Source organism: Ovis aries, chromosome 2 (genome assembly GCF_016772045.2).
Source record: "Ovis aries strain OAR_USU_Benz2616 breed Rambouillet chromosome 2, ARS-UI_Ramb_v3.0, whole genome shotgun sequence".
Lineage (NCBI taxonomy): Eukaryota > Metazoa > Chordata > Mammalia > Artiodactyla > Bovidae > Ovis > Ovis aries.
The window spans coordinates 225,023,026-225,046,334 of NC_056055.1; the positions used below are offsets into that span (position 1 = coordinate 225,023,026).

Sequence of the window (23,309 nt, forward strand, 5' to 3'; positions counted from 1 at the left end):
GTGTGCCACAACTGCTGAGCCTGGGTCCTAGAGCTGGGGAGGCACAATCACTGAGCCCAGGTGCTGCAACTTCTGAAGCCTGAGAGCCCTAGGCGAGGCTCTACAACTAGAGGGTAGCCCCCGCTCACTGCAACTAGAAAAAAGCGCTTGCAGCAACTAAGACCCAGTACAGCCAAAAAAAAAAAAAAGTAATAAAATAAATGAATAATTAATTTAAAAAATGGTAAACTATGTGTCACAGAAGCAAGAACTGAAACAAATGTATTGTGAGGACAGTCTCTCAGTCAAATTTTTAAAAATTACAGTTTGATATTTTGTGAGAGATTTAAATGTACTGTAAATACCATGGCTGGTGTATGTACCCCTCTACTCCTACGCATGCGTGTACAGAATTCAATAGTTGAATTTAGCAAATATCTGTTGAGCTTACTTGGTGCAGGTATTGTCTGTCAGCACGTAGAGCAGACCTTAGGGAATAAGAAGATGAACATGTACTTCTCAAACAGCTCATCATGGAGTTAGAGAAAGATAAACACAGCTGACCTAATACACCACAAGATGCACTACTGTCATAGTAATGCAACCTGGTGCTTTTGTTTGCTTTCACCTTTCTCTTAATGGACACACTCTGATTACCCTGCGGGTCATCGACACCCACCTTCCAACACTTTCCCTCGTGACCCCCACCCTTGGATCCTGGGATGCAGCAAGTGAGTCAGGTCTGGACAGACATCAGGTACTGTTGTGGACACATTGGGCGAAATGAGATTTCTGTAGCAGAGCTGGAATTTCCAGTGGGATAGGAGTCTTCCAGAACCTCCAGCCACCTTGCTGTCCTGGAGGTGGGGGGAGGGGAGGGTCAGGATGAAGCAAATGCTGTCACCAAGGAAGTAGATCTGAGGAATGAAGAAAGTTAAAGCCGCTCTTTCTAATCCTTTCGAGCTCTGTGTCTTACTATCCCTGAAGGCGCATATGTTCCCTTTAATTCGTAACCAATAAACTTTATTTGCTTAAGCAAGTTTAATGTGCATTTTCTGTTCCTTGTAACCCAAGGAGGCCTCACCGATTAACCAACAGCATGAACAAAGCAGAGAGAATGGGAAAAGTACTTTTGCTTGGGAGCTTCCCAGAGCACTTGACATTGAGTTCAATGCCTTAAATGACAAAGCAAGATCTAATGGACGTTTGGGTGATGGGACTGTGCTCCTTGTTATAATATTTATGGATTCTGCAAACTGAGCAGGATTTCTAAAAATGCCAGGTCATGTCCACAAGAATATGTTCTTAGTTTCTGGGAGAGGCTCTCTGAGCGGCAAGATGACTTTCCTGCCAAAAATATCAGCCAGTTCCTCATGAGGGCTTAAATGTCACCTCTCAGAGTTGTCTTCCCTGACCTCCCTATCGAAAATTCTTTGTTCCTCTTTGCTCCCGGTCATCTTGTTTAAATATTGGAAGAGCATTCCAGCTTTGGAACAATCTTTTTACTCATTTATTTATTTACTGTTGCTGTTGTTCAGTCACTAAGTCATGCATGACTCTTTGTGGCCCCGTGGACTGCAGCATGCAAGCCTTCCCTGTCTTTTCTTGTCTCCTGAAGTTTCCTCAAATGCATATCCATTGAGTTGGTAATGATATCTAATCATCTCATCCTCTGTCACCCCCTTCTATTTATTATAATGTCTTACCTTAGGGTATAAGCTTCCTGAAGGTATGGACCATTTTTGTCTCAATACATGCTATAATTGTAGCATCTAGCACAGTACCTGTCCTCTGGTGGCTCTTCAATATCAGTTGAATTATGTTCAGTTAATTAGAGCATTGAATCCATGTTCAGTTTCCAAATATTTTATAATGATGTATAGAAAGTATAACAGGTCCAGAGGAAAAGAAACCCAAAAAGGATTCAAGGAGACAAGAGACGTAAGTTCAATAAGGAACTCTAAAAAGAAATAAGACAGTTCCTGAAAGGAGAAGGCTCAGGGGTTATTTACTTATTTCACAATTATATGAAGGTTCTTTACCAGAAAAATGTAGAAGTTTCTCTCTATTGTTAAAAATTCTCTATTGCCTTTTACACTCTTCTTTTCTTCCTTCTTGATGACTGCCATGTGGATGTGATGACTGGAACTCTAGCACCTATTTTATGACCTTGAATATGGAAGTCACATATGAAGAAACCACACACAGAATAGCAGAACAGAAAGAGAGAAGCATTCTGGGTCCCTGGTGGCTCAGACGGTAAAGAATCCACCTACAGTGTGGGAGACCTGGGTTTGAGCCCTGGGTTGGGAAGATCCCCTGGAGGAGGGCATGCCAACCCACTCCAGTATTCTTGCCTGGAGAATCCCCATGGACAGAGAAGCCTGGCGGGCTCCAGTCCATGGGGTTGCAAAGAGTTGGACATGACCGAGCAACTTAAGTACACACAATGATTTCATGGTGTGGTTGTACTAATCTTGGAGTATCTGGTTCATACTCCTTATTTTTTTTCCAGGCAAGAATGCTGGAGTGGATTGCCATTTCCTTCTCCAGGGGATCTTCCCGACCCAGGAATCGAACCCGGGTCTCCCGCATTGCAGGCGGACGCTTTACCATCTGAGCCACCAGAGAAGCCCAGAATATGTGTAACCTTCGCATATTACGGCCACTATTATTTGCATTTTCAGTTACATGCAGCCAAAATTGATTCTAGTTGATACTCTAGGTTTTCTCTCTCTTTTTTTAAATCACATATAGAGTCTCTGTTCCAGAATATCTTTGAAAAATAACAGAAAACTAACTATACTGGAGAGTTTAATATAACTGCCTGAATTCAGAGTTCTTTATAGATATGCTTAAAAGATGGATAGGAAAGTCATATGAGTTGGTAAATTACAGAGGTTTAATAAAAGTATTACAATATAAAAGAGAAGTATTCAGAGACTCATTCATAAAAAAGTAAACAAGTCCAACAATGGATTTGAAGGGATTTTTAGGCATATAAATATGTGTCAGTCCTAAAGGAAATCAGTCCTGAAATTGGAAGGACTGATGCTGAGGCTGAAGCTCCAATACTTTGGCCACAGGATGTGAAGAACTGACTCACTAGAAAAGACTCTGATGCTGGGAAAGATTGAAGGCAGGAGGAGAAGGGGATGACAAAGGATGAGATGCTTGGATGGTATCATCGACTCGATGGATATGAGTTTGAGCAAGCTCCGGGAGTTGGTGGTGGACAGGGAAGCCTGGCGTGATGTAATCCATGGGTTCTCAAAGAGTCAGACGTGACTGAGCAACTGAACCGAACTGAAGTATGTATAGCTAAGAAATGTTCACTGCCTTAACTGAAAATTATCATTAATCAAAATGAACCGGGAATAAAAAGAAATATGTGATCATTTTAAAATGTCAATTAATTTTAGGCTATTTTAATGAAATTCTGACAGGCAAGAACTTGGAATGGTTTCTTTCAAGATATTTTACAACTTTCAGGCCCTTGCTATAGTTTAGATATTCTGTTTTGTCTTCCAGGAAATGAAGGGAGTAGAAAAATCGACTAAAGGGAGATAAGACAGGTCATTTGGAAAAGAATTTTTTAAAAAAGATAGTCTAGCCTGGAAAAGAAAGACGTAAAAGTGGAATTTAAAGCATTTCATGAATTTGAAAGCTGCTTAGTTATACGACTCTTTGTGACCCCATGGGCTATAGAGTCCATGGAATTTTCTAGGCCAGAATACTGGAATGGGTAGCTTTTCCCTTCTCCAGGGGATCTTCACAACCCAGGGATCAAACCCAGGTCTCCCACATTGCAGGCAGATTCTTTACCAGCTGAGCCACAAGGGAAGCCCAAGAATATTGGAGTATGTAGCCTATCCCTTCTCCAGGAGATCTTCCTGACCCAGGAATTGAACCAGGGTCTCCTGCATTGCAGGCAGATTCTTTAACACTGACGTATCAGGGAAGCCCTGATAGCTTCCCAAAAGGAAGGTTCCCAACCACTAAAGTGGAACAAAGTTGAACTACCTTAAATTGAAGAAAGAGCACATTACTAGAGTGTTTATAGAATCCTACGTCATGGAAAGAGGTTGAGTTTGATAATGTCACTTCCTAGAGATCTTTACAGTCTACAGTGGATATAAAGGTTTCCCAATGTGATATTTCAACCCGTGATCAACCATATACATCCTTTCTGAGCTGATACCCGGGTAGCAAAGGACTTCCTAGAAGGACCACAAGATTGGGATACATAGGATCTCTTAGAATTATTCTGATTCTTTCCTTGAAACTCAGTAATTAGACAATTTCTTGAAATACATTCCAGCTTTTTTTGAAACAAAAGGCAGACACTGTTGGTTGTCCACCTGGAGCAGATTCTGCTGGCACCCTGAACTTACCCCCAGGTATTCCCAAGTCTAGGATATGCTGATAGCATCTGTGGATCTCTATTTTAGGGTTTTCTCTCTACCAGAGTATAACGCAGTAATTTGTCCCTATTGGGTTTAATATGTAACCCAGGCTCGAGTCTTCCAATTCTGCTGTCTGAGTCTCGCTAGTTCCACAGTCTGAGGAGGGCTCACAGAGTATCTGATCTGCCTTCATGGCATCTTGTATAACTCTGATCTGCAAATAAGAAGCCCATTTTCCTGCAGAGTGGCAGCAGTGGGCATATGACTATAGGATCCTTGGGTACTACCATATGCATGCCACCTGACAGAACTCAAAGAATTCTGAAAGGCCCAGCTAAGGAGTCAGCTTGAGGTTGATACTTTTTCGGGTGGGACCCTGTATTTCAAAATATGTGATATGCTTTGAACCAAAGGTCAAATGATATTCTGTCCCCACTTGTTAGAATATACTCTCCCAGCCCTAGTGAATGATCTATGATTGAGCTAAACTTATCAGGGCAATTTCATTTGATAGTTACTGGTTTAGGGGAAGTGGGCTGAGTACATCTTGGAAGATGAGAAACATGTACTGACACGTAGAAGCCAATTTTCCTCTCTGGCTTTGAATGGAATATTGTGCAAAGATAACAATGGAATGGAGGGACTTCCCTGGTGGTCCAGTGGTTAAGAAAATGCCTTGCAATGCAGGAGACACGGGTTCAATCCCTGGTTGGGGAACTAAGATTCCACATGCAGTGTAGCAACGAAGCCTGTGCTCTCGTGCCCACACGCCACAATTAGACAGCCCACACATTCCAGTGAAACATCGTGCATGACACAGTGAAGATCCCATGTTCTGCACCTAAGACCTGACACAGCCAAATAAGTAAATAAATGCATGCGTGGAGCAGTTGCAGCCATTCTGTAACCAGGAAGAGAAAGAAAATGAACACCAAGAGTGGCCGAGTAAAGACACAGAAGGAGCTGGGTTCTTACACCAGTGAGCCCTTTGAAGAAATCCTGGAATTGCCTTCCTCTGGACATTTTCAGTGAGATAACAGATAATTTTATTGTTTTAGCCACTTTTAGTCAGAGATGGGTAATTTCCAGTGATGTCCGTTGTGGACACTGTTGATTAGGGCTTCTTACATTTATTCCTTTCCATGGCTACTTCTGTGTTGATGGCGTCCACCTTCCACTATAAAGGCCAAAAATGCTGATATTTCCTGGCTTCCCTTGCAGCTAGAATATGACCATATGACCCAATTCTGGCCGATAGGACTTGAGAAGCAGTCAGTCATTAGCTTTCTGAGAAAGGATTTCCTCCTTAATTAGAAGTGACGTGTAGGAAACATTCTCCTATTCTTTGGCTGCACACTATTGTGTTCTCATGTGACACTTGGAACTGTGGTAGCCATCTGCGAGTGTGATGGTCTAAGGAGAAAGCCAGAGTGAAAGATGTAAAGACTCAGGTCCTCAGTGACCTGGTAGAGTCCTTGAACCCATCTTAGATCTGCCCTGCCTCTTGAGTTATATTTAAGTGAGGTACATAAATGTCATAATCTAAGTTGATTGCTGTTGGATGTTCTGCTCCTTGAGGCCAGAGCCATCTTAACGCAGAGATCTAGGGTTGTTACCTCGCTTCAATCACTGTCTCCTATGTGTGTGCGTGGTCAGTAGCTCCAGTCCTGTCTGACTCTGCGACCCTGAGGACTATAGTTCATCAGGCTCCTCTGTCCATGTGATTTTCCAGGCAAGAACACTGGAGTGGGCTGCAATTCCCTCAGCCAGGGGATCTTCCCGACTCAGGGATGGAACCTGTGGCTCCGGCAGTCTCCTGCAGTGCAGGCGGATTCTTTATCAGCTGCGCTACCCTGAAAGCCCGTCAATCACTGTCTTCCCCTCCTGTTGCTGCTGCCGCTAAGTCACTTCGGTCGTGTCTGACTCTGTGCGACCCCATAGACAGCAGCCCACCAGGCTCCCCCATCCCTGGGATTCACAGGCAAGAACACTGGAGTGGGGTGCCATTTCCTTCTCCAATGTCTTCCCCTCCTAATCCACCAGAAATGAAAGAACAAAAAAGTTTCTGTTGAACTTATAAACATCAGCTGGTTCTGGTTTTACATTTTAATGATGATGAAAAATGCTAGTAGTATATAGTTTGCTATACAATCACAAACTATTCCTGGGCCCCTCCACAGAAGACAATCATTAGGTATTCATGAAAATTACAAAGACATCTCCTCTCAACCGTCCTGCAATTTGGAGAAATAACAAAACTGTAACAGGAACTGTTGGATGTTTTCATTTAGTTGGCCATTACAGCTTGAATTGAGTTTTCCTAAAAAAGAGGGGAAATACAACCAAATTCCCTTAGTTTTTCAGATGCTGTAAATAAATATATACTGAAAACCTGTCTAAAAGAAGAGCAGTTATGCATGTATTATTTTATTTAAAAAACATAACATCATAGACTGGAGATATTACCATTTACTGTAAGCGAACAGGATGAGACTTTAGAAGGAACATTTTCTTTTAAAAGTATATATCATATCCACACAGCTGCCTAGCCACACACACACACTAGTAATATCGAAAGAGATAATGAAGATGTTAGGATGTTGCTGGAATTCTACAAGTCTGCTTTATGATTATCGATGGGGAATAAAAAAAGATTCCTGCCTTGGAAATTACTTATTTTCTAGAGACTTTTCCTGGTTCTAGAACTACCACTTTGATGGTATACTTTCCCCAGCATGCAGAATGATGGTGGTCTTTTAGATAAGAAATCTTCAGGATTTTATCCTTTGATAGGGCTTCGACAGATTAGGAAGCAACTGAACCTCTTCTTCAAGCAAGAAGAGCAGGTTTCCTGGGTCCGGGATCCTTTCCTTTAGGTAGTTAATTTGGCTTGGGGCCCAAGATGCGTGAGCTTTCTTTGCTCCTCCCCTCATCACTCCAGACAGCTCAAGTTCAGGCGGCTTCACAGATTTTGAGATTCCCTTGGGAAATCGAGCCCCTGCTTTTGCCCAAGGCTGGCTCATGCACGTCACCTTTCACCTACTTTAAATATAAGTTTTGCATCGCATGGTGGTTTACTATTCAAGTAGCTATTTCTAGCTCCTTCATTACTTCAAAACAAAATGAAACCCTCCAAATGTTTTACTTCTTGTGGAATCGAGTCTGACTTAAAAGTTACAACTTCGTTCACAGACCACTAAATAATATGTTGAATTAAAGAGAAAAACAAAAAAAGCTCAACCCCACTACAGCTTGCATAACGAAAGCCATCTTTTTAATAGTGTATTGTAGTTGCTATTTTAGTCATTTGTGTTTTGCTTTGTTGGCTTGCAGGAAGGCAAGTCTACCTGTACTCTTTTCCCCGTTCGTACTATCTAAAGTGAAATATAATGGCAAGCTCTTCAAAATACAGAAACACGTTCAGCTTCATAAAAAGAAGCTCAGAAACAGTACTGTGGGGTCAACTTTATCCTTTAGAAAACAAGTACCAATCTTGTATATGACTTTCCTGGTAGCTCAGACGGTAAAGCGTCTGCCTACAATGCGTATAGAGTGAGTGCACCGAGGGGAGATGGGCTATTTGCTGGGTTCGGTGAAGCCAAAGTAAGAATAAAAAACCTGCTTTGAATTCCTGAGCCCCTCTCGCTTCAGACATTTCCCCCAATCATTTTATTTTGCAAAATCTGACAAATCTGTGCAAGAACGAAACACATAATCCAGTTAAGAGGGAAGATAATGGCGCACTTTTTTCCAGATCTATATTAAGATTTATAGATTACAGCAACATCTGCGCTTGTAGTTTTTGGGAGGGGCGAGGCGGTGGTCTTTCCAACCCTAGGGGAAGGGCCCTCCCGCAGACCGAGCCGGACCGCTCCTCCTCCACCTACGTCCCGGCCGCACAGTCCAGCTCCCCTCCCCCGCCGCCGCGGTCCAGTCCTTCCCCGCCGACCGGCCCCCGCCCCGCGCAGGCTGCGGCTAGGTCCCGTCCGCCGCGGCTCGGGCGAATGACCCGTAGTAACCCCGCCCCGCCCCCGGCCGCCCGCCGTGCTCCCGGCCGGAATTCGATAGGCCCAGCCCCGCACGCGCCACCGCCCGCGGGCCAATGGGCGGCGGCCTCTCTGCATATGCAACGAGCGCCGGCCGGGGGTGCGCGTCCCGGGCGGTTCGGCTCAACAGACGCTGGTCTGCCGGCGCCGGTGTGCGAGTCCGCGCCTGTCGCCGCGGCCGGGGCTGGGACGAGGCGGTGGCGGCGGACCGAGTAGCAGACGGCCGTCTCCTCGCAGTGCGACCGCGGCGGCAGCGTCAGGGTCTCCAGGAGGCGGCCTAGGGCGCTAGTGCTTTGGGGGCGCAACCCAGGCCTGCGTGGGCCCGAGGAACCGGGGCCCCGGCGTCGCGGTGAGTGCGGCTCCCGTGGTGGTCATGGTGGGGCCTCCGCGTGCGGAAGGGCTGCGCCCCAAGGGCGACCCTGGCCCGGGGGAAGGATGCGGCCGGCCTGGAGGCCCCGGATCCCCGACGTGGCCGCCTAGCCCGGCGGTGCGGGCGTACCGGGCCACTCCGCGGCGAGGGTGAGGGGTGCCGCCGTGGGATCCGGGAAGCGGCTGAGGTGGGGCTCGGGGCCTCAGAGCCCACGCGAATCCGGGGTGGGGGGGGACCGCAGGCCGAGCTGTCCGGGGGAGGAAGGATGCGCGGGGCTCCCTCCCGGCGCTTTGGGGGCGGGGTGGGCTGGGGGTTGGCCACTTTCACTAGCCGGGCTCTGACGCGGTCCTCGGGAGGAAACACCCCTGCGGTTTCCGAAACCCATGCTGGAGGGGCGGGCGGGGGGTGTGTTGCTGCGGGCGGTGAGGAGAGATTGAGGAGTATGAGGTGGGTCGACCTTGGTATTTGTTCTGGCCGCGATCGGAGGCGATGGGCCTGGGATGAATCCTATTCGTTTGGGGTTGGGAGTTGGTTTACTTTCCCTAGGTGTATTTTAATTATGCACTGGTAATGGAATGGGTAATTCCGAGCAACTCGAGCGGGGTAGGAATGATCCAGCCCGTTTCACAGATGGGGAGCCCGAGGCCCAGAAACATTGAGCTGGTTTGTCCAGGCTGGCTTTGGAAAATGTGCTCTAAGCTATTGTGTATTTTGTTGTTTAGTCGCTAAGTCGTATCCGACTCTCTGCGACCCCATGGACTGTAGCCCACCAGGCTCCTCTGTCCACGGGATTCTCCAGGCAAGAACATTGGAGGGGGGTGCCATTTCCTCCAGGGTATCTTCGCGACGGAGGGATCGAACTCTCGTCTCTCCTGTCTCCTGATTGGCGAGCGGGATTCTTTACCACTGAGTCAGCTAGGAATTGCAGAGAAAATCACAGCTTCTCATTTGCCGTGATTTGGGGGCAAGTTAACGTGTCCAAACAGCAGTTCTCTCCACCTGTAAAATGGGAATAACCACTTCCTTAGAGAGTTGTTAACATACTATGCAGAAACTCTTCGTAGGAAACCTGGAATGTTGTCAGCTGAGAGGAAATAGGCCTTGTGAAATTGACTAGCGGAATAAGATGACAAACAGCTGACACTTACTGAGCCTTTATAACATTCCAGATTTCCTATGAAGAGTTTCTGCATAGTATCTCTAAAACTGTTAACAACTCTCTAAGGTGGTAGTTATTCCCATTTTATAGCTGGAGAGAACTGCTGTTTGGACACATTAACTTGCCCCCAGATGACTGCGAGTAAGAGGGGAAGCTGTAATCAGACCCGCCTGTTTGAAAATCTAGAGCTCTCTTATCCAAGCGTTATATTATGCTGCCTCTCTTTGGTGGCTGGCTGAATAGTTGTCACGGTGGAGTTTTGTTTGAGTGGCCAGGAGAGCAGTCATTTGATGATAACCTTTTCTGGTTCCCCAGGTTTGTTTCAGGAGTTGAGGGGTGGTGCTGAGTTGCTCCTAAAATTGTGTGTTAGAAGGTTATTACTGGGAAGAAGTGTGGCGACACGGGAGTGTACTGTATAGACCGTTGTTTTGTGTTCTGGAGTGTTCTTGTGCAGTTCTTAACACTTAGGAATGAGTAAGGCTTCTTCAGTCACTGGCATTTTCCTTTTAGTCTTTTCCTAGTTCATTCTTTTTCTGTAAAAAGAGTTGGTTCTGTAGTAAGATGGCAGTGTTGGGTGTAGGGCTGGATGTACGTAGATATACACTGGATGTACGGGGCTGGGGTGACAAGTCATCTAGTGTCCTTGGGTCTCAGGTACTGGGTTTGTGAGCTATGTGCACTGGATGATTTAAAGTTGTCCTTCTTGAAGGAAGGATGGATCGGGAAAATCAATCCCTGCCTGGTTTGGGAAGTCAGAGCCCCCCAAAGTCCCAGCACATTTCTCATTGCTTGTGTGCTCTTCTGCTGTCCTGTTTAACAATTCCTTATTTAGTTAATTGCTCACTTAGAGCTTTTAATTCCTGTTCTGTGTTAGGCAACATGTAAGGTGCTGGGAATATAGCAGAGAACATAATTGATGCCATTTTTGCCTTTATAGAGGAAAGAATATGAAACAGGTCATCATACAAATAATAGATAATTACAAATTATGATGTGTATAATGAAGGAATTTGTGAATGAGTATTATATAGACTATTGTGATTTAGATGGAAATCTAGTCTAGGGAGGGTTTTTTTTTTTTAAATGGTGGGTGACAAGTGCTTGGATGATTAGACTGGGTACTATTAAAGAAAACTTTTAAATTTGGGCGTGATTTTAGATTTATAGAAAAGTTGCAGATATGGGAATATTCCTATATACCATAATCCCTATACCATAACCCAGCTCCCCTGCTCTAATATTAGCATGTCACATAACCTTGGTTCATGTGTCAAAACAAAAGATTAATATTGATACTATACTCTAAATTATAAACTATGTTCAGATATCACCAATTTTCCCATGAATGCCCTTTTTTCTATTCCAGGATTGAGTCCATGATACCAGCTGGCATTTTGCGTTCATGTTATTTTAGTCTCTAGTATTAAATACTAATTTAAGAATTTCCTTTTTATGATTTACTTTTAATGATTTGTTATAGTAAGTGGTATAGAACACTAAGAAAGTAAATATATGGGTATGTAAAATAAACTACTGTATATCAACCCTTTTATTGGTTCCAATTTTGTTTAAATTAGGATTGTCCAGTATCAGTATGTAGAAAGTTTCTTTCTATGCCAGTCATCGGTTGACGGGCACTTGGGTTGCTTCCATGTCTTGGTTATTGTAAATAGTGCCGCTGATATACATGTACTCAAATGTTCATTTTGAATTACAGTTTTCATCTTCTCTGGAGTGGAATTGCTGGGTCTCATGGTAGTTCTATTTTAGTCTTTTAAAGTACCTCCTTACTGTTTCTCTAGTGACTGTACCAAATTACATTTCCACCAACAGTGTAGTAGGGTTCTCTTTTCTCCTTTAGTATTTATTTGTAGACTTTTTGATGGTAGCCACGCTGACAGGTGTGACCCTCATCACAACCTCATTGTGGTTTTGACTTTTCATTTCTCTGGTAATGATGTCGAACATCTTTTCATGTGTGTGTTGGCCATCTGTATGTCTTTTTTTTTTTGAGAAATGTCCATTTAGGTCTTTTGCCCATTTTTAATTTCTTTTTGATAGAGTTATGTGAGCTGTTCATATATTTTGAATGTTAACCCTTTGTCAGTTGCATCATTTGTAAATACTTCTCTCATAGGTTGTCGTTTCATTTTGCTTACTGTTCCTTTTGCTGTGCAAAAGCTTTTAAGTCTCATTTGTCAATTAAAAGATGCCTGCCCCTTGAAAGAAAAGCTGTGACAAACCTAGACAGCATATTAAAAAGCAGAGACATTACTTTGCTGTCAAAGGGTCTGTCTAGTCAGAGCTGTGGTTTTTCCAGTAGTCATGTATGGATGTGAGAGTTGGACTATAAAGAAAGCTGAGGGGAGGGAGGTGGGAGGGGGGGTTTCAGGATGGGGAACACATGTACACCCATGGTGGATTCATGTTGATATATGGCAAAACCAATACAATACTGTAAAGTAATTAGCCTCCAATTAAAATAAATTAATATTAAAAATAATAAAATATTTAAAAAAAAAGCTGAGCACCAAAGAATTGATGCTTTTGAACTGTGGTGTTGGAGAAGGCTCTTGAGAGTCCCTTGGATTGGCAGGGAGATTAAACCAGTCAATTCTAAAGGAAATCAACCATGATTATTCATTGGAAGGACTGATGCTGAGGCTGAAGCTCTAATACTTTGGCCACCTGGTGAGAAGAACTGACTCATTATAAAAGACCCTCATGCTGGGAAAGATTGAAGGAGGGAGGAGAAGGGGATGACAGAGAATGAGATGCCTGGATGGCATCACTGACTCAACTGATATGAGTTTGAGCAAACTCTGGGAGATAGTAAAGGACAGGGAAGCCTGGAGTGCTGCAGTCCATGGGATCGCTGAGCGACTGAACTGTATTTTTATTTCCTTTGCCTTGGGAGACTGATCTAAGAAAATACTGCTATGATTTATACAAAGAATGTTTTACCTGTGTTCTTTTCTAGGAGTTTTATGGTGTCATGTCTTAGATTGTGTTGCTCAGTCATGTCCATTTCTTTGCGACCCCATGGACTGTAGCTCGCCAGGCTCCTCTGTCCATGGGATTTTCCAGGCAAGAATACTGGAGTGGGTTGCCATTTCCTCCTCCAGGGGATCTTCCCAGCCCAGGGATTGAACCCACATTGCTTACCTCACCTTTGTTGGCAGATGGATTCTTTACCACTAGCGCCGCCTGGGAAGACCTGCCTTATGTTAGATCTTTAAACAATTTGGAGTTTATTTTTGTAAATGTTTGGAGGAATGTTCCAACTTGTTATTTTACCTGTAGCTGTCCAGTGTTCCCAGCACCACTTACTGTAGAGCCTGTCTTTTATTCTGGGAAGATTTCTGAATTGATTTGGTGAGATACTACCAGATGACAATCTTGCATTCTGATGCTGTAGTTAAATGTACATATAGCCAAGAGTTTGGGAACTTTTTTGAGCAACAGTAGTTTTTTAATCTCAGTGTCTGTTCCTCCTCAGAATGTCACTCCAGCTCACATTGCAAGATGTGAAAATGAGAGAGGGGCTTTTTTTTCAAGAAGTCATTCTGCCTGCCTTTTGAGTACTTACAGCTTAAATATTCCTGTAATATTTAAACTTTCCCCGTTCAAATGAGCAGTTGGGAAGCAAGAAATTTTATATGAGTTTTGGACATCAGGCTGGGATTTGGATGTTTTCAGGAAAGCTAGGCCAAAAAGAGATGACAGTTTTTTCTAACTTTAGGTAAGTAGCATTATATTTATCAAAAGTACCTGATGTAGTTTATACTTTACAGAGTGACTTTAAATTCTAATCTCTTAGAAGTCAAATGATGACATAGTTTGGGAAATACAAGCCATTAAATGTGTGACTATTTCAGTTGAATGTGTATTAAACCAGTACAAATAATTCATTGTAGTACCTTTACTGAATGCCATTTGCAAAGTACTGTGCTAGATGTATAATGTGGAATAAATAAAAAGATGAACTTGTAAAATCCTTGCTTTCAAGGAGATTTCAACTTAATGAATACTAATACTCAGATTTAATTTTTTTTTCCTTTTTTTAAGCTAACATGAAAGTGCTTTCATGTTAGCTTATTTGATTGTTAGAGCCTTATATCATTAGCAGAAATACTGAGAAAAGGGAGATTTAGAGGCAAAATTGCCAGACGTGGTAATTAATAGTAGTAAATGGATTGGAGAAGGGGAAGTTGCATGATGGATGACTAGTTTACCATTTTGGTGCCATCAGTGGAGAGATGATGGGTGAGATTGCCTATGGAGAGACTAGAAAGAAAACTGGAGGAGGCTGAGTTTGCCGAGGAGATGGACACAGTGGCCAGTCCATGTGAGAGGGACAGCTTGAAGCAGGTGTCCCTGCTGCTGTGGAGAAGCACTCAGCACTGTGGAATGCTCTTGTGAGAAAACTGGAGCACCATCTGTTGGATTTAGCAACTTGGAAGTCACGGCTGACCTTGGCAGGAGAATGATGGTGGGGATGGGGTGGGGAGCAGAAGTAAGGGGAAGATGGGGAAAATGGGGATTGCAAGAATAGGAAACTGCTCCAGAGAGTGTTGATTGGTAGCACGATAAATACCTGTGGCTGATTCATGTTGATATTTGGCAGAAAACAAGAAAATTCTGTAAAGCAATTATCCTTCAGTTTAAAAAATAGATAAACGTAGTAAAAAGCATGCTGATGGGAAAGAGTCTGAGTGGAGGAGGTTGAGTATAGATGAGGAAGCTGTTACTTGTTGGTGCAAAATGGAGCCTTGAGCAATTTCCAGAAAATTGCCAAGAACTGTTAAATTCCTAAAAATCATCCACTTTTCACTGACTCGTGACAGTCTTTCTAGAAAACCTCACTACACAGTATTGTGTGAAGCTGATTTAACACGTGACTTACTCTTGATTTTATTCACCTTAATATAGTGTATACTTTCGTCTGACTTTTGATCATAGTTTTTCTTTGATAAAGAAGGAGATGTTATAAACATTGAATCTTGTGATTTCTTCTGAATGCTATTTTTAGTTTCATAATAAATGTTTTCAGACTGCTTCTGTTTTCCTGACATTTTAAGTGCCTAAATTCTTTTTGTTTAAAACTATAGCTTCTATTTTTACTGAACTATGTTTCATGTTTCCCATTTTGAGGAATAAAGAATTGTCAGATGATTCAGTGGGTTTAACTGATCTGCTAATTTTTATTTGGAACTGAAGATACCAAAATAACCTATGTTTTGGATAAACTGGCTAACTATAGTTATCTGCTTGTTTGTGAAGGTATTACGAGGATATGTAGCGGGCATTGATTTATTTATATATATTTCTTTTTTTTAAAATTTATTTTTAATTGGAGGATGATTGCTTTACAATATTGTATTGGTTTCTACCATAAGTAACTTGAATCAGCCATAAGTATATATGTATCCCCTCCCTCTTGAGCCTCCCTCCTACCCCCATACCCCACCCCTCTAGGTTGTCACAGAGCACCTTGTAACCTTGTTGAGTTCCTGTGTCATACAGCAGCTTCCTGCTAGTTGTCTGTTTTGCATATGGCAGTATATGTGTTTCAGCGCTACTCTTTCAGTTTGTCCCACTATCTTCTTCCCCTGCTGTGTCCACGAATCTGCATCTCTGTTCCTGCCCTGCAAATAGGTTCATCAGTACTGTTTTTCTAGATTCCATATATAAGCATTAGTATCATTTCAGTTCAGTCACTCAGTCGTGTCCGACTCTTTGCGACCCCATGAATCGCAGCACGCCAGGCCTCCCTGTCCATCACCAACTCCCGGAGTTCTCGCAAACTCACGTCCATCGAGTCGGTGATGCCATCCAGCCATCTCATCCTCTGTCATCCCCTTTTCCTCCTGCCCCCAATCCCTCCCAGCATCGGATTCTTTTCCAGTGAGTCAACTCTTTGCGTGAGGTGGCCAAAGTACTGGAGTTTCAGCTTTAGCATCAGTCCTTCCAAAGAACACCCAGGACTGATTTCCTTTAGAATGGACTGGTTGGATCTCTTTTCAGTCCAAGGGACTCTCAAGAGTCTTCTCCAACACCACAGTTCAAAAGCATCAATTCTTTGGTGCTCAGCTTTCTTCACAGTCCAACTCTCACATCCATACATGACCACTGGACAAATCATAGCCTTGACTAGACGGACCTTTGTTGGCAAAGTAATGTCTCTGCTTTTGAATAAGCTATCTAGGTTAGTCATAACTTTTCTTCCAAGGAGTAAGCGTCCTTTAATTTCATGACTGCAGTCACCGTCTGCAGTGATTTTGGAGCCCCCAAATAAAGTCTGACACTGTTCCCACTGTTTCCCCATCTATTTCCCATGAAGTGATGGGACCAGATGCTATGATCTTTGTTTTCTGAATGTTGAGCTTTAAGCCAACTTTTCCACTCTCCTCTTTCACTTTCATCAAGAGGCTTTTAGTTCCTCTTCACCTTCTGCCATAAGAGTGGTGTCATCTGCATATCTGAGGTGATTGATATGTCTCCCAGCAATCTTGATTCCAGCTTGTGCTTCTTCCAGCCTAGCGTTTCTCATGATGTACTCTTCATAGAAGTTAAATAAGCAGGGTGACAATATACAGCCTTGATGTACTCCTTTTCCTATTTGGAACCAGTCTGTTGTTTCATGTCCAGTTCTAACTGTTGCTTCCTGACCTGCATATAGGTTTCTCAAGAGGCAGGTCAGGTGGTCTGTATTCCCATCTCTTTCAGAATTTACTTCACTCTGTATAACAGACTCCAGGTTCATCCACCTTAGTTCAACTGACTAAATTTGTTCCTTTTTATGACTGAGTAACTTTCCATTGTATATATGTACCACAGCTTCTTTATCTCATTTATCTGTTAGTAGACATCTAGGTTACTTCCATGTCTTGGCTATTGTAAATAGTGCTGCAGTGAACATTGGGAATACATGTGTCTTTTTGAATTGTGGTTTTCTCTGGGTATATGTCCAGTAGTGGGATTGCTGGGTCATTTAGTAGTTTTAGTCCTAGTTTTTTTTTTTTTTAAAGGAATCTACTCAAATTAGTGCATATATTGCAAGACACTGGGAATTTGAAAATGACTAAGGATCGTCCCTGCTCTAAAAGAGCTCAGGATTCATGAAAGGAAATGTATGAACATTATATGTATAAGGGAAGAAGGTATATGAGCATATGTGTTACTGTGCAGTGTATTTCATACAGTCAGAACAGGGCAGGTAAAGGGGAGACTTGACAGGGGAGGTCTTGTTTTTTTTTTTTCTCTCCTTCAGAAGTAGTTTTTTGGCAGGAAGTGTGAAGAAGGCTGAGCGCTGAAGAATTGATGCTTTTGAATTGCGGTGTTGGAGAAGACTCTTGAGAGTCCCTTGGACTGCAAGGAGATCCAACCAGTCCATTCAGAAGGAGATCAACCCTGGGATTTCTTTGGAAGGAATGATGCTAAAGCGGAAACTCCAGTACTTTGGCCACCTCATGCAAAGAGTTGACTCATTGGAAAAGACTCTGATGCTGGGAGGGATTGGGGGCAGGAGGAGAAGGGGCCGACAGAGGATGAGATGGCTGGATGGCATCACGGACTCGATGGACGTGAGTCTGAGTGAACTCTGGGAGTTGGTGATGGACAGAGAGGCCTGGCATGCTGCGATTCACGGGGTCTCAAAGAGTCAGACACGACTGAGTGACTGAACTGAACCGAACAAGGTATTGTGAATCCAGCACGTGAGCAAACCCGTCAAGCATACATTACTTAAAGGGGACTGCTGCTGCTGCTGCTGCTAAGTCGCTTCAGTCGTGTCTGACTCTGTGTGACCCCATAGATGGCAGCCCACCAGGCTCCCCCATCCCTGGGATTCTCTAGACAAGAATACTGGAGTGGGTTGCCATTTCCCTCTCCAGTGCATGAAAGTGAAAAGTGAAAGTAAAGTTGCTCAGTCGTGTCCGACTCTTAGCGACCCCATGGACTGCAGTCTACCAGTCTCCTTCCATGGGATTTTCCAGGCAAGAGTACTGGAGTGGGGTGTCATTGCCTTCTCCATAAAGGGGACTGCTGCTGCTACTGCTGCTAAGTCGCTTCAGTCATGTCCGACTCTGTGCAACTCCATAGATGGCAGCCCACTAGGCTCCTCTGTCTCTGGGATTCTCCAGGCAAGAATACTGGAGTGGGGTGCCATTTCCTTTTCTAATGCATGAAAGTGAAAAGCGAAAGTGAAGTCGCTCAGTTGTGCCGACTCTTGGCGACCCCATGGACTGCAGTCTACCAGGTTCCTCCTTCCATGGGATTTTCCAGGCAAGAGTACTGGAGTGGGGTGCCATTGCCTTCTTCATAAAGGGGACTAGGAAATACTAATTCCTTAAGAATAAGAGTGTTCAAGCTGTCTGAAGATACATAAAAGATATGGTTAATGTTGAGTGAGCAATGTAGAGGTTAGAGAGGTCCTATTGACCAGGGTCGCCAGGAAAAGATCAGCTGAGCAAATGAGACATAGATTGGATTTGAAAAAAACAGTTGGGTTTAAGGTAGAGGTACTCTAATGGGGATGTCCAGGGCAACTGGGGAAGAGCAGGATTGACAAATCAATTGAGGCATTCTCTGTTCTGGGGGACTAGAGAAGCTGTGAGCATAAGTCACATCCTGGGAGAAACAAAAACACTGGAGCCTTGGAGTATAAAGACTATTAAGACCTTCCCTAAGACTCATTTATTGATTCCTTCAACTCACCAAGTACACTTGACCCCTGAACAACATGGGTTTGAACTGTGTGGGTCCACTTATTTGTGGGTTCCCCACCTCCCCCGCATTGCAGTGTGTACTACAGCACCACACAGTCCAAGGTTGGTTGAATCCCTGGATGTGGAACCATGAGTATGGAGGGCCGACTATGAAATTAAATAGTAATTTATAAAACCTTGTGTTGTTGAAGGGTCAGCTGTAATTGTCAAACGAATGGTAGCAAGGGATGGGAATAGGAAGGGAGACTGGGCAGCCAGTAAGTGAAGAGAACCCTGTGAACTCTGCATTTCTCAGGTCTGGCCTGAGTTGTTTTTAACACTGCTGTTTGTGGATGTGGCGCTGCCCATACCAGTTAGCCTTTGCGGAGCTGTTTCCTCGTCTGTAAACCTTTCTTGCTCAGCGCTCTTGTGAGCTGCTTCTCCATCAGTGCTGTTTTGCTTTTACTTCTCTTTCCATCTCTTCCTTTTACTTAGCTCAAGACTTTTTTTGTTTCTGTCTTATTTCTTTTTTCAGCGTCTTTGAAACTTTATCAGTTAACCTTGTGTGTTTCCCCCATGTTTATGTGTTTGCTACTTGTAATTTACTAGGGCACTTGCATGTGTTTGATTAAATACTGGGCTTCCGCTTGTGACTCAGCTGATAAAGAATCCACCTGGGTTCGATCCCTGGGTTGGGAAGATCCCCTGGAGAAGGGAAAGGCTACCCACTCTAGTATTCTGGCCTGGAGAATTCCATGGACTGTATAGTCCATGGGGTCTCAGTGTCAGACATGACTGTCTTTCACTTTCACTTATTAAATACTAATTACTCAGATATGCAGATGATACCACCCTTATGGCAGCAAGTGAAGAGAAACTAAAAAGCCTCTTGATGAAAAGTGAAAGAGGAGAGTGAAAAAGTTGGCTTAAAGCTCAACATTCAGAAAACTAAGATCATGGCGTTTGCTCCCATCAGTTCATGGGAAATAGATGGGGAAACAGTATCAGACTTTATTTTGGGGGGCTCCAAAATCACTGCAGGTAGTTGCAGCCATGAAATTAAAAGACGCTTACTCCTTGGAAGGAAAGTTATGACCAACCTAGATAGCATATTCAAAAGCAGAGACATTACTTTGTCAACAAAGGTCCGTCTAGTCAAGGCCATGGTTTTTCCAGTGGTCATGTATGGATGTGAGAGTTGGACTATAAAGAAAGCTGAGTGCCAAAGAATTGATGCTTTTGAAGTGTGGTGTTGGAGAAGACTCTTGAGAGTCCCTTGGACTGCAAGGAGATCCAACCAGTCCATCCTAAAGGAGATTAGTCCTGGGTGTTCATTGGAAAGACTGATGCTGAAGCTGAAACTCCAGTACTTTGGCCACCTCATGTGAAGAGTTGACTCACTGGAAAAGACCCTGATGCTGGGAGGGATTGAGGGCAGGTGGAGAAGGGGACGACAAAGGATGAGATGGCTGGATGGCATCACTGACTTGATGCCCATGAGTTTGGGTGAACTCCGGGAGTTGGTGATAGACAGGGAGGCCTGGCGTGCTGTGGTTTATGGGGTTGCAAAGAGTTGGACACGACTGAGCAACTGAACTGAGCACTGCTGCATAAATCTTTTTTTAAGTATGTATATTTTATTGAAGTATAGTTGATTTACAGTATTTCAGGTGTACAGCAATATGGTTCAGTCATACCTTTTGAATATTATTTTCTAAATTGGTTTTGTTAGAATAAAACAGTTTGTTTTTCTGCATTGCTGTTTCTGGGTTATAAAATAGTCATTATCATTTTGACCTTTGTTGGCAAAGTAATGTCTCTGCTCTTGATTATGCTATCTAGGTTGGTCACAACTTTTCTTCCAAGGAGTAAGCGTCTTTTAATTTCACGGCTGCCATCACCATCTGCAGTGATTTTGGAGCCCCCAAAAATAAAAGTCTGACACTGTTTCCACTGTTTCCCCATCTATTTCCCATGAAGTGATGGGACCAGATGCCATGATGTTCATTTTCTGAATGTTGAGCTTTAGGCCAACTTTTTCACTCTGCACTTTCACTTTCATTAAGAGGCTTTTAGTTCCTCTTCACCTTCTGCCATAAGGGTGGTGTCATCTGCATAGCTGAGGTTATTGATATTTCTTCCGGCAATCTTGGTTCCAGCCTGTGCTTCTTCCAGCCCAGCGTTTCTCATGATGTACTCTGCATATAAGTTAAATAAGCAGGGTGACAATATACAGCCTTGATGTACTCCTTTTCCTATTTGGAACCAGTCTGTTGTTCCATGTCCAGTTCGAACTGTTGCTTCCTGACCTGCATACAGATTTCTCAAGAGGCAGTTCAGGTGGTCTGGTATTCCCATCTCTTTCAGAATTGTCCACAGTTTCTTGTGATCCACACAGTCAAAGGCTTTGGCATAGTCAATAAAGCAGAAATAGATGTTTTTCTGGAACTCTCTTGATTTTTCAATGATCCAGCGGATGTTGGCAATTTGATCTCTGGTTCCTCTGCCTTTTCTAAAACCAGCTTGAACATCTGGAAGTTCACAGTTCATGTATTGCTGAAGCCTGGCTTGGAGAATTTTGAGCATTACTTTACTAGCATGTGAGATGAGTGCAGTTGTGTGTTAGTTTGAGCATTCTTTGGCATTGCCTTTCTTTGGGATTGGAATGAACACGGACCTTTTCCAGTCCTGTGGCCACTGCTGAGTTTTCCAAATTTGCTGGTGTATTGAGTGCAGCACTTTCACAGCATCATCTTTCAGGATTTGAAACAGCTCAACTGGAATTCCATCACCTCCGCTAGCTTTGTTTGTAGTGATGCTTTCTAAGGCCCAGTTGACTTCACATTCCAGGATGTCTGGCTCTAGGTGAGTAACCACACCATCGTGATTATCCAGGTCGTGAAGATCTTTTTTGTACAGTTCTTCTGTGTATTCTTGCCACCTCTTTTTAATATCTTCTGCTTCTGTTAGGTCCATACCATTTCTGTCCTTTATCAAGCCCATCTTTGCATGAAAAGTTCCCCTGGTATCTCTGATTTTCTTGAAGAGATCTCTAGTCTTTCCCATTCTGTTGTTTTCCTCTATTTCTTTGCATTGACCATTGAGGAAGGCTTTCTTATCTCTTCTTGCTGTTCTTTGGAACACTGCATTCAGATGCTTATATCTTTCCTTTCCTCCTTTGCTTTTCACTTCTCTTCTTTTCACAGCTATTTGTAAGGCCTCCCCGGACAGCCATTTTGCTTTTTTGCATTTCTTTTCCATGGGGATGGTCTTGATACCAGTCTCCTGTACAGTGTCACGAACCTCAGTCTATAGTTCATCAGGCACTCTATGTATCAGATCTAGTCCCTTAAATCTATTCCTCATTTCCACTGTATAATCATAAGGGATTTGATTTAGGTCATACCTGAATGGTCTAGAGGTTTTCCCTACTTTCTTCAATTTAAGTTTGAATATGGCAGTAAGGAGTTCGTGATCTGAGCCACAGTCAGCTCCTGGTCTTGTTTTTGTTGACTGTATAGAGCTTCTTCATCTTTCGCTGCAAAGAATATAATCCATCTGATTTTGGTGTTGACCATCTGGTGATGTTCATGTGTAGAGTCTTTGTTGTGTTGTTGGAAGAGGGTGTTTGCTATGACCAGTGCGTTCTCTTGGCAAAACTTGATTAACCTTTGCCCCACTTCATTCTGCATTCCAAGGCCAAATTTGCCTGTTACTCCAGGTGTTTCTTGACTTCCTACTTTTGCATCCCAGTCCCCTATAATGAACAGGACATCTCTTTTGGGTGTTAATTCTAAAAGATCTTGTAGGTCTTCATAGAACTTCAGCTTCTTCAGCATTACTGGTTGGGGCATAGACTTGGATTACTGTGATATTGAATGGTTTACCTTGGAAACGAACAGGGATCATTCTGTCATTTTTGAGATTGCATCCAAGTACTGCATTTCGGACTGTTCTGTTGACCATGATGGCTACTCCATTTCTTCTAAGGGACTCCTGCCCGCAGTAGTAGATGTAATGGTCATCTGAGTTAAATTCACCCATTCCAGTCCATTTTAGTTTGCTGATTCCTAGAATGTCGACGTTCACTCTTGCCATCTCCTGCTTGACCACTTTCAATTTGCCTTGATTCATGGACCTGACATTCCAGGTTCCTATGCAATATTGCTTTTTACAGCATCGGATCTTGCTTCTAATACCAGTCACATCCACAGCTGGGTATTGTTTTTGCTTTGGCTCCATCCCTTCATTCTTTCTAGAGTTATTTCTTCACTGATCTCCAGTAGCATATTGGACACCTACTGACCTGGGGAGTTCCTCTTTCAGTATCTTATCATTTTGCCTTTTCATACTGTTCATGCGGTTCTCGAGGCAAGAATACTGAAGTGGTTTGCCGTTCTCTTCTCCAGTGGACCACATTCTGTCAGACCTCTCCACCATGCCTGCCTGTCTTGGGTAGCTCCCTAGGGCATGTCTTAGTTTCATTGAGACAAGGCTGTGGTCCTAGTGTGATTAGATTTACTAGTTTTCTGTGATTATGGTTTCAGTGTGTCTGCCCTCTGATGCCCTCTAGCAACACCTACCATCTTACTTGGGTTTCTCTTATCTTGGACGTGAGGTATCTCTTCACGGCTGCTCCAG

At 43.4% G+C, this 23,309-nt stretch overlaps 1 protein-coding gene across 2 annotated transcripts in view; it reads left to right on the forward strand.

Annotated features, from left to right (window-relative positions):
* The first annotated feature begins 8,559 nt into the window (after nt 1-8,559).
* The window catches only part of ACSL3 (acyl-CoA synthetase long chain family member 3), a 70,570-nt gene continuing 55,820 nt past the window's right edge, over nt 8,560-23,309 (forward strand). For both annotated transcript variants that reach the window (XM_027965239.2, XM_042244308.1), the window contains exon 1: nt 8,560-8,780. The gene's annotated coding sequence lies outside the window, so the exon portion shown is untranslated. The remainder of the gene's footprint in view (nt 8,781-23,309) is intronic.